General features: G+C 42.9%; 1 protein-coding gene across 2 annotated transcripts in view; it reads right to left on the bottom strand.

Moving 5' to 3' along the window:
• The window catches only part of Lrrc9 (leucine rich repeat containing 9), a 92,233-nt gene extending 88,007 nt beyond the window's left edge, over positions 1 to 4,226 (bottom strand). For both annotated transcript variants that reach the window (XM_075948098.1, XM_075948099.1), the window contains exon 1: positions 4,038 to 4,226. The gene's annotated coding sequence lies outside the window, so the exon portion shown is untranslated. The remainder of the gene's footprint in view (positions 1 to 4,037) is intronic.
• Positions 4,227 to 11,205: the final 6,979 nt, after the last annotated feature.

Raw genomic sequence — 11,205 nt, forward strand, 5'->3', positions numbered from 1 at the left:
TTTGAAGTGGGAAGACCCGCCTGGAATCCGGGCCATGCCCTCTGGTGGCAGCCCACATACAAAGGCCTGGAAGAAGGAAGCGGCTGCTTTTTGCCTGCTTGCCCTCCTCACTCTCAGGGGCAAGTCCACTTACCCTGCTGCTGAGACATTGCTTTGCTTGTATTAGAACCCTACTTCCTTGGGATTCCAACACAGACTGAAGACTAGCTGAGACATCCAGGCTTGTCTCCAGTCAGAGACAACCATTTTTGGACTAGCCAGGCCACACCCACAGCCTATAGTCATTCTAATAATTTTCCTTTACACACACACACACACACACACACACACACACACACACACACAGAGAGAGAGAGAGAGAGAGAGAGAGAGAGAGAGAGATAGACAGACAGACAGAGAGACACACTCAGACACACACACAGACAGACACAGAGACACACATACAAAGAGACAGACAGACAGACAGACAGACAGACACACACACACACACACACACACACACACTAGTTCTTTCCTCTAGAGAACCCTAACTAATGGAGACTCTTAAGCCCCTGAGACCACAAGCCCAGAGTAACCCTTTCTTCTACTTCTATAGTTGCCTCAGTCATGAGTTTGATCATCACAATAGAAAAGGGATGAACACAATCCCTTTCTCTTTTTTATATTTCTTGGTTAGTCTTTCACATTCATTTCTTATGACTAAGACTTAAGATTTTGTTGTGGTTGTTGCTTAGGAAACTGTGTGGGCTGGGAGCCATGGTTGGAGGCTAAGGGCGCTTGCTGTTCTCCAGAGCACCCACAGAGGGCGCTAAGAACTGCCCCTGCTTCACAGATCCACTCCTCTGGTCTCTGTAAGGACCTGCAACCTTGCCTATACCCACATAAATAATATTAAAAATTAAATCTCAAAAAATATTTTTAAAAGTCCAGCTGGCATTCTGACTTGATAGTACATTACAAAAATTAACACAGAAGGGCATTCACCTTCACAGTGCTGAGTCTTCTAAAAACAAAACCTGTCTCGGCATTAGTCAAGAAGACTACATTTTCTGGGTATGCAAATATGTGGATTACTCGTCAACCTCACATTTATTCTGTCTTCATCGCTGCCCCTATTTGGGCAAAATAATTCTATTCGAATTCAGTAGTTAACTGACAAGACAAAAGTCATTGAAAATTCTAACTACATTTGAACTATTGAGAAACTGTGCCCCAGTTACAGAGGGGACTGTGTGTTTCTAACTAGCTTCCTTTCCTGAGGAGGATTAAAGATGACATCCTGAGATTCACAGTATTCTAACGCTCACCACCCCTTTCTAGCTTTTCCTTCACTCCCTTCTTTCTTCCCCTCCACTTCCATCCCCTCTCCCTTTCTCCTCAAAATCTCTTGCCAGATGGACTTGTCCTTGTCCTCATTGTCACAAAACACACGGGTGTCTGAGGATGTACTTCCTTCCATCTCCTTTCTCCTTAAAGACAAGGTCTTTCCCTTAGGACTTTTGGCTCAGTGGAAATAGTCATTTTGGGGCTGGGAGGTGGCTTGGTGGGTAAAGAGTCTGTGTCTACTGCGTGAGCATGAGGACCTGAGGTCGAGTCCCGGCACCCATGTAAAAGCCGGACATCCCATCTGGGAGTAGAGACAAGAGAGACCCCAAGAAGTTGTGCGGGGTGGGGGGGAGTGGCGAAGGTTTGCCTGGTCAGACAATTTAGTTGAATTGGTAAGCCCCAGGTTTACCTAAAAAAATACGGTAGAGAGCAATTGAGGAAGCACTCCGTTTTCAGCTGTCTCCAGGTTCTACACACTCCTTTGTGGGTGTGCATATCCCCAATACAAGTGTGCATGTATCATATACAGTAAATAATTACATGAATAAATAAATAGATAACCTTCATTTTGTCAGAAATGAATCTTTTTCTGGGCACGGATCCACCCTTTTCTACCTCTGTTAGAGCATTGCTCTGTCGGTCCTCCATCTTTCTTTCCATCGTCTCCTTTCCTTTGTGTGTGAGTACCAGGTCTGCCTATTTAGAAAAGTCCTTTCTATCGTGCCTTTTCTTTTTTAACGAAGAGCTATTTTTGAAGCTTTCACAAGGAACTTTCTAGACAATCAGTAGCAACCATTCACTGCCTCCACGCAGTCACCAGCCTACTGTGTTGTGAAAGAAAACACTTCAAGCCACCACAGTTTCTACTGCTAAGCAAGACCAACAACAACCTTCAAGTTGTCAAGGACAGAGGGCGTGTTTTGGTTCGCGACTTGACCTTGACGTGACATTGAGCCGTGCTGAAAGCATTGAGCAATATTGATGACTCTTCAGGTTTTCTCTTTGGCTTCTTCCTATGCCCTCCCTCCCACCCTCCCTCTCTGTGTGCGCTCGTGCAGGTAGAATCGCTGGAGCATGCTGTAAATGTGGAGGCCAGAGGACAAACTCAGGAGCCACCCCTCTGGTGCCATCCAGCTTGAGCTTCTTTTGAGAGTGTTTCCTATGGGAGCTCACCTGTTAAGCTAGGCTAGCTGACCAGGGAGCCCCAGGACTTGGCTCGCCTTTCTGGCACCGGAATTAAATGCAATGTTTTCTTTCCATGGCTCTGGTCTGGAACTCGGGTTCTCTTGCTTTCCTGGGAAGCACTCGACTGTCTAAACCGTCTCCCTAGCCCCCTGCTTGCTATTTTGCATTAACTGTTTTTTTTATTCTTTGTAAAACTTACTCGTCTTTCTTTTCCTCCTTCCTCTGCAATAAATCCAAAGTCCCTGTGGAAAACTCCATGTGGATGTGTCACTAGCATCTCAAATTCAGAGTGTCCCAAACAGAGCTCCTGTTTCTCATTTAATGTGCTTTTCCCTAATGAAGGCTTTCTTGGGATAAAGGACACCACTGTCCCCTCTCCATCCAAGTTGGAAACCTGAGACATTCCCCCATGTTTTCCCCAGGACCATTCCTCATCAAGTCCCTTTCCATATGCGCCATAAAGTCTACCCACGTTTTCATTTTTCCTCTCCATTCTTTGTCACTGTGTCCCCTTCTCTGGATGTCCTTCCTGCTGCCACTTCCACCTCCCCCATTCCTTACACTGCTGGGGCAGCCAGCCTCCTGAGGTGTTCATTTGCTTATGCTGCTCCTCTTGGAAGGTGTTTATGGTTACCATACCAATCTCTCAAACTCCTGGTCAACTAAAATAGCAACACAATATTCCAGGACTGGTTGTCATGGCTGTACTTCTGAATATGCCTCTTCTCTCCCTGAAATGTTCTGATCTCCTTGACTTTATACGCCATGCATCTTTAAGATTACACTGAGTCTTCTCCGAAGACTTGAATTTTCTTTGGTTTTATTATAAACATTCTCTTCTACGTGACTGGGTTAGGCTAGCACATGCCATGTGGTCAGCAGTGTCTGTCACATTGTATTGTGAGACTTGTAGGCCTTTTGTCTCAGTATGCTCACCGAAAGCAGGAACTATGACCCATGGTGGATGACCAATGTAATTTACCCAGTGGTTCGAATTAACTGTCACACCACAGATCCAAATAATGTTGAACATTGTTCTGCACGACACTTCAGAACACAGTACCAACTGTCTTGTAAAGAACTGTTTCTGTCTCCTAGAAGAACTGGGTAAGCATCTATTGAAGGAGACTATCGACAGAGCAGAAGCCCTATATGGTCCAACTGTTTTCTCGCTTAAGTACAAAGGGATCAGGATCTAACTGATAGCCCATGTAAACACCCTTCTTTCTCTGGATGATCAGTATCATGTTGACCAGAGAGCACCCAAGTCTTCTAGTCCAGTACCCACCCGAGGTTGTGGCACACCTTTCCTTTCTTCTTTTTGCTGGGGCCTTCTTCTAAATTATTATTATTCCTTTATATTATAACTATTATCACAATATTATTATAATCTCCATTGCACCATTAGGTAGGTCTCTTGGCCTGTGTGCTGCTGGTAGATTCCTCCACGTGTTGAGTAAAGCAAACTCCCTGATCTTTCCTACAAGGGAGGGATGCCTGAAGCTCACCGGCCGACGGATACCCACCTTATTCCAGAGAGAGTGGATTCCGGGGCTGTCTGAGACAGATCAGAGCGCACTCCGACCTCCCAATCCCTGTGTGCAGCTGACACCACACGTTTTCCAGCCCCGGGCCTGCTGTGTACTGACCGCCCACTGCGGTTGCCTAGGAAACCCGCTCTCCGCCTCCCTTGACCTCTAGGTCACGAAGGGGATGAAGAGGGCGGGGAAATCAGCTGCTCATCCTTGTCTGTATCACGTGATGGTAACCTCCAACCAATCAACATAGGCGGGGAAGACACCCGCTCCCCTCCCCCCCCCCCAAGACCCTACCCCCATCTCTGCTAGTGCTCCTTGGGGAAGCAGTGAGAGACTGTTGCTAGGCGCTAGACTTGGGTACATCTTTTCTCCCTTATTTGCTTCCAGCGACTGAGTGGCAGTTTGCAGACAAGCCGGTGAGGACGTGGTCCAGGCATTTTCACGGTGAAAGTTTTTGATACTTGGAGTCTCGAAGATAGTATTATCTGGTCTTGATCCCCACCACGGCACGGAGCAGCGGTGTCAAAAGACCTTATCCCTCAGCTGGTGACCTCCGCCCCAGTTGCCGCTCCCCTGCAGCCTCCGGAGTCTTGTATTCCCCGGGGAGCAAGAGCAAGAAAGAACCGGGCAGACAGAAGAAAGTATAGATGCCACTCTCTCCAAAAGACCCCTTGGGTCTTCTAGTTCTCAGGCAGGTTTTCGAGAGTCTTTTGTTTGCCAAAATGCTCAGGAGGCAATAATTATTTACAAAATAAAGTAGAAATTAGGGGGGCAGTAAGAGACTGACTGTCGCTGTTTGCTGTCTATTGCAAGGGTTAAACAACTGACCCAACCACAACCTGAGGGGAGGGTTTACTTGATGAATATGGCCAGATCACAGTCCTTCGAGGGGATAAACAGGGAGGGTCTCAAGTGGGAGTAGAGGCAGGAACTGCGGGGAAATGCTGGCCCATTGCTTACAGTCCATTGCTTGCTCACCTTGTTTGCCTATACAGCCCAGATCCACATGCTCAGGGTGGCAGTGTCCACAGTGGCTGGGCCCTCTCTTATTAATGTCCCACAGACATGATACTCAGAACAATTTGATAGGGGCAGTTCCTCAGTTTAGACCCTTCATCCTATCGATGTTTGTACCAAACTCACAAAAAAATAAGAAGATACCCTACAGACTTGCCTTTGGGCCAATCTGATGGAGGCGCTTTCTCAAAGTTCCCTCTTACCAGATGACTTTAGCTTGTTTTTACAATTCATGGAGGTTTTGTTAATATTTATGATCTTTGGGTCTTCCTGCAAAATTGTGTCTGTAATGCTCTTTCCCATCACCAGATGGCCACTTTGCTCCTCCTAGTTTTAAACTGGTCTCTCAAGAAAAATTTCAGGTTTTAAATATTTCTATTTAATGACTCTAGAGTTCAACACCTATGCTGACTTTACTATCTGTGATACCTCCGGTAAACAAACTCACAGAAAAAGTAAATTAATTTTCCCTCTGTGTTTTCATTTCACTGAACATTGCTTCCCCCTTCAGCATCAGATTAAAATTAAACCAATTAGAACATTTGTGGTTTGAGGGTAAAACTGAAATCAAGGTTTAAAAAATCTGAAATAAGTTTTACTTTTATGATAGTCCTCTCTTGAGGATCTAATTGAACAAGATAACGTACACTTGGAGAAGCTGCTTTTTTTTTTAAAGAATTTAAAGACTAATTAGAAGGTGCAGTGATAGTTTCTATTTTAAAATTTTAAGGAAATTGCATCGTAAGTCAGTCAGACAAAATTATCTACTGATGCATCAAAATTTTCACTTCGGGTTTGCTAGTTAGTTTTCCCCTTCCTTCCTTCCTTCCTTCCTTCCTTCCTTCCTTCCTTCCTTCCTTCCTTCCTTCCTTCTTCCTTTCTTTCTTACTTCTGTCCTTCCTTTTTTCTTTCCCTTCCCTTCCTCCCTCCCTTCCTCCTTCTCAACTTGACACAAGCTAAAGTTATCTGGCAAGAGGAAACCTTAATTGAGAAAATGCCTCCATCAGAATGGCCCAAAGGCAAGTCTGTAGCATATCTTATTGTCAATGATTGACATGGGGGAACCCAGGCCACTGTGGGCGGCTCCACCTTTGGGCAGGTGGTCCTGAACTGTGTAAGAAAGCATCGAGAAAGCCATGGGGTGGGAAGCAGCAAGCAGCCTTTCTCCATGGTTCTGCTTCAGCTCCTGCCTCCAGGTTCCTTCCTTGATTTCTTAACTCCTCTTCAGGGATGAAGTGTGGTCTGGGGTTTGCAAGGTGAAATAAACCCTTTCCCATCTAAATTGCTTTTTAGCCATGATGCTTATCAGAGCAATAGAAAGCAAACTAGAAGAGGAAGAATGTAGTGTTTGGGGATGAAACACAGAGATGATCAGAATTCATTGTTTTGAAGGATGGAAATCTGTTTTGACTTCCCTAAAGGAGAAAGTGCTAGCATACACTGCATATTGTATAAAAACAAGTTGTGTGTGAGTGCACGCACGAGGAGGCCAATCCTGCACCATTCTTCAGGAGCCGTCTATCTTGTCATCTGAGACAGGGTCTCTGGCTGGAACTATGGTGAGCTAGCTGCTTCCGTCTCCTCCGTCTAGGATTATAGACAGACACTACCTACCAGAGTCTTTAACCTGGGTTCCGGGTCCTCATACTTGCCCAGCAAGCACCTTGCCTACTGAGGTTCCCCCTGTACTCCCCCCGCCACATCATGTGAAGAATGCTCTTTTCCTCTAGGGAAAGCTCAAGGACTCTGTCAGCAGGAACTGAGTCAGTATCCTCTCCAAGTTCAGAGAAAAAAACCTACGGTGACTCGTCAAATTAAAGACTGTCCAAAGTAAGTTTTAAAACATTGCTTGTTTATTCCAACACTCCAGACGTTGTCTAAAGCAAAAGATGCTTACAGTTCAATGCCACAGAACTGGTTTTCATTAATCTCTTCTCACTCTGGGCTTGTTTTATTATACTTTTTTGTGTGTCTGTAAAAAACAAAACAAGACAAAAAAAAAAAAAAACCTCTAACAACAATGAAAGTGAAATCCCTAACAGAGCTGAAAGGAGAAGTGAGCATACATCCCATCCCTAACCCAGGAGCATCTCCAATGGATAGCCACTTGCAAACGAAAATTTAGTTTACTCCAAGGGACTTAGACTAGGGAAACAAAGTCCTTTTAAGATGAACTCAGGGGCATCTTTTGGAGGTTCTTTGTTTCGTGATGTTGTCAGGGCTCCCCCCATCTTACTTTTTTATTTTTATTTATTTCATTTTGCCTTACATGTCCTTTTTGTAGATATTATGGATTCCAATTTAGTGTTTCTATGAGATTCCTGAGTGTGTGAGTGAGTGGGTCTCTATACCTATATCTGTTTCCGGAGCCTCTTCTTGGTCTCTTTCCCTCCTGTCTAATGTGTTAGTTTTTATTTTGTCTTCTTATATTTCATTATTATCCCTTAGAAGCTTGTTTGCTTTCTAATTAGGGATATAAAGGGGAAGGATCCTGATGAGAGGGGAGGTGGGTAGGAACTGGGATGAGTCGGGGGAGGGAAACCATAATTGGTATATATTTTGTGAGGAAAAAAATTCTATTTTGAACAAAAGGAAAAATTCAAAAGAAAAATTTGAATGGTGTAATCATTCATTAATTAACATCTTTTGGATTAGCCTTTAAATTTATTTATCCAAGAGACCTATCATTAAGAAGAGAAAATGACAGTGATTTCTAATTACAACTCTGCTTCATCGTCCCATCAAATGCGAGACCAGAGAATTGAAAGTCTGGAGACTTTAAGTGCTAATTTGAATTTTATATTCTTGTAGACTCTTGATCTTTATATAAATGACTGCTTCCCGGTTAATGATTTCATTAGATTGTCTGTAAAAGTTCACTATCTCATGCTTGAATTTTGCATGGCATAAAAACCCACAAATGAAGTACGATTGAAGAATTACTCAGGCAGTAGATGGAGTAATTACACGGTACTTACGAAGTCATCTTCAGAGGCCTTTTTATTCACATCTAGCAATAGATATTCAAATTCTAGGAAATGAATATATTAAGGTATAATTAAAAGTTAAATGCTGTCCTAGACAAACTTTTAATTAGGTCAACATAATTCTCTTTCTAAGGTTTCTATCTAGAAGAGTTAGCATAAGGAATGGATAGAAAAAGGCACCTCCTCTGTCTCAGATAACTTCACCTCATTGTGCCATTCTGGTTATGTTGGTATTGACCTCTCAGCAGCAGCCCAAGGACAGTGAATTTAAGCCTGAGTGTTTGACTTAATCCACTGGAGAAATGACGCCTTCTTCATGAAGCTGTCTTCAGCCTTTCTGTATTTAGAACGTAGGCTGATACCCTTGATCATGTTCTTGGATTTGAACACATTACCCAACTGGGCACGCAAAGACCTTCTTCATTTTCCTCTTCAGCTTTTGTCTATCTCCTACCTCTTCACAACTTAAGATTTCTTATTATGATGAATACATGTCAGTTACTCAGAACAGTGGGTTTCTTTGTGATATTTTCATACACACGTTACATATTTTGATTGTATTCTTCCTCTAGTACCCTCCCTTCTTCAATAGATCTCTGTATATTTTCATGTTGTTTCTTTTCTCCCCTCCTTCTCTAGATTCCGTATATGAGAGAAAACATGCAATGCTTGCTTTTCTGCATCTGGTTTATTTCACTTAACACAATGACATGACGCGCCCTCCATTTCCTATCAATGGCATGACTTTTACCCTTACGGATGAAAAATATTCCACTGTGTGTGTGACATGTCTTCTTTCCTTGTCTATTGACTCACTGGTGACTAACTAGACTTATTCTGTAAATCCACTTTGTGAAGAGTGCCCTAATAAACACAGCTAAGCAGATCTCACTGTTGTATTCTACCCTTCATAACCAGCCCTGGTATAGCTGGGTCATATGGTGGACCTCCTCTAGTCTTTTGAGGAATCTTTATGTTGATTTAGAAGGCACACCTAGTTACATTTCTGCCTGAATCCTCTCCAGCAAGTCCCTAAAGAGAAGACAAGTACAGGAAGACATGTAGGAGGACGGCTACAATTCATGGCACACATATTCTCAATTAAGAAGGCTTGGCAAGGGCCATTTGTCACACCTTTAGAAAGAGTGTAAACATCATCCTAAATTCTCCTGGTAACTAGCTTGAATCACCTCTGTTGAGTAAGTGGCTTAACCAAAAGGAAAAACAAGCTATCTCTATGACAGAAGAGAGATGAAGACAGAGGTGCCTTGCGTTAATTAAGTTCCTCCTGTACCAGGGCAATGAGAAGGAAAGGTAACCATCTCCATTGAGGATTACATTTAAAAGAGCTGGCACCAAGGTCACGAGAAAGTCATTTGTGCCTTGTAAAGCTGGCAAGAAAGACAACTTTTAAAAAATACATGTATACCTATAAGTCAAACTATAAAGAATTTATAATTACATGTGTTCTAAAGAAAGTACCTTGGGGATGATAGTCTCTCCCCTTTCATGTCAGAGAATTTTTCTTTCCTTATTTGTATTTACACCATTGCTCTGATTGTTGCTAAAGATTTGCATAGTGTCTGCCTCTACTATAAGGCCCTGAGCTCTGTGAGAGCATGGACCATCTCCATTTCATTTGTGGTTGCATTTCCTGCATCTAGCTTGATAACCAGCCCATGAGAAAGAACCATTGACTGCATGCTTACCAAGTAATATGCTTATTACTTCATTTAAACTACATCATATTTGCAGTAATTTTCCTCTCTAAAATATTCCAGGTTCTTTCCCTTTAAGTAACATAACGCTATGTGAAGACTGGGATTTAAAAAGCTCAAATTAACAACCATGACTTACCGCAACTATCTAATCCCCCACTCTTCAAGATGAAGGACTTCAAATTTCTTATTGTTTCTTCACCTAGCGAAGGACTAAGTGAAAGCCACTTAACATCTTTTATGAGCATTAATCTCTTTCATGAGTGTATTTCATGATCTATTCTTCCCAAAGCTCCTCTTTCTAATTAACCTGGAGTTAGAATTCCAATGTAAGAATTTGGGAGAGACATACACATTCTGGTCATTGCGTCTCATCCCCAGTTCATATCATTTTCACTTCCACCCCAACTGCTCCCCAAAGTCAAGAATTAACTCAGAGCTAAAGTCAAGAGCCTTAATGTTATCTGAATCAAATGTAAGTGACCCTCAAGGCAAATTCCTGATTGGTTGTAAATTTGTGAAATGAGCTGGGCAATGTGCTTCTCAAATGAAACAGTGAAACAGGCCTAGGAAGACCACCCCATTCTGAGAAGGAGACATAGGAAAGAAGAAAAACTAATGCACAGCATTTATATTCAAGCCTAAACAAGGAAATTATTAAAATTTCAGGGACAAGGTTAATCTTTTACTCACTGTCCCGTCTTACAGACACACTGGAGCAAAGGTTAGGCACCCAGTCCTTTGGGTGGTGTGGACTTTGTGAGAATAGCTATCCTGGAGCTCTCCCAAGTTATGTTGCATACTTACATGTCTTTCAGGATGGAGTTGCACATGGGTGGCTTTATCCTCCTTCAGCATGTGGTTCTAGGGGTGACTCCCTATTCACATATCTTCTGGCCATTGCTTTTGCTCAGGCTCTATGCATTTTTACAGGTGCATACTCTACAGATGTTGTGAGCCAATCCACCTACAGCAAATACCAAATAGCATTCCCCGTGCCGGTGTATCTTCTGTACATCCTTGACAAGAAAGAGTGACATTCTTTTTGAGGTTCTGGTGGTTGAGGACAGGAAAGGACTGTGGCGAAGAGAGAATGCGATGAAAGAAATTGTACAGAGTGATGTTTGTTTACAAAAAGAGCTGGCAAACTATGGCCTTTGGTCCAAGTACAGTTTGTGCCATGGTTTTGTAAAGCGAGCTTTCATTGGAACACAGCCACACCCATTTGTTTACTCACTACAATGGCAGAGTTGACTGGTTACACAACAGAATACAATAGAAGCCCTATTACCTGCAAAGACTAATATTTACCATCTGGATATTTGCAGCAGCTTTGGCAACATTTTAGATCAGATCTCAGCAGCTCAGAATGTGGAACAGTGGTTATTTTATGAGTTCGAGACTGTGACTAAGGATTTCAAAGACCTAACTTCA

The sequence above is a fragment of the Microtus pennsylvanicus genome, chromosome 14 (assembly GCF_037038515.1).
Source record: "Microtus pennsylvanicus isolate mMicPen1 chromosome 14, mMicPen1.hap1, whole genome shotgun sequence".
In the NCBI taxonomy this organism is placed as follows: domain Eukaryota; kingdom Metazoa; phylum Chordata; class Mammalia; order Rodentia; family Cricetidae; genus Microtus; species Microtus pennsylvanicus.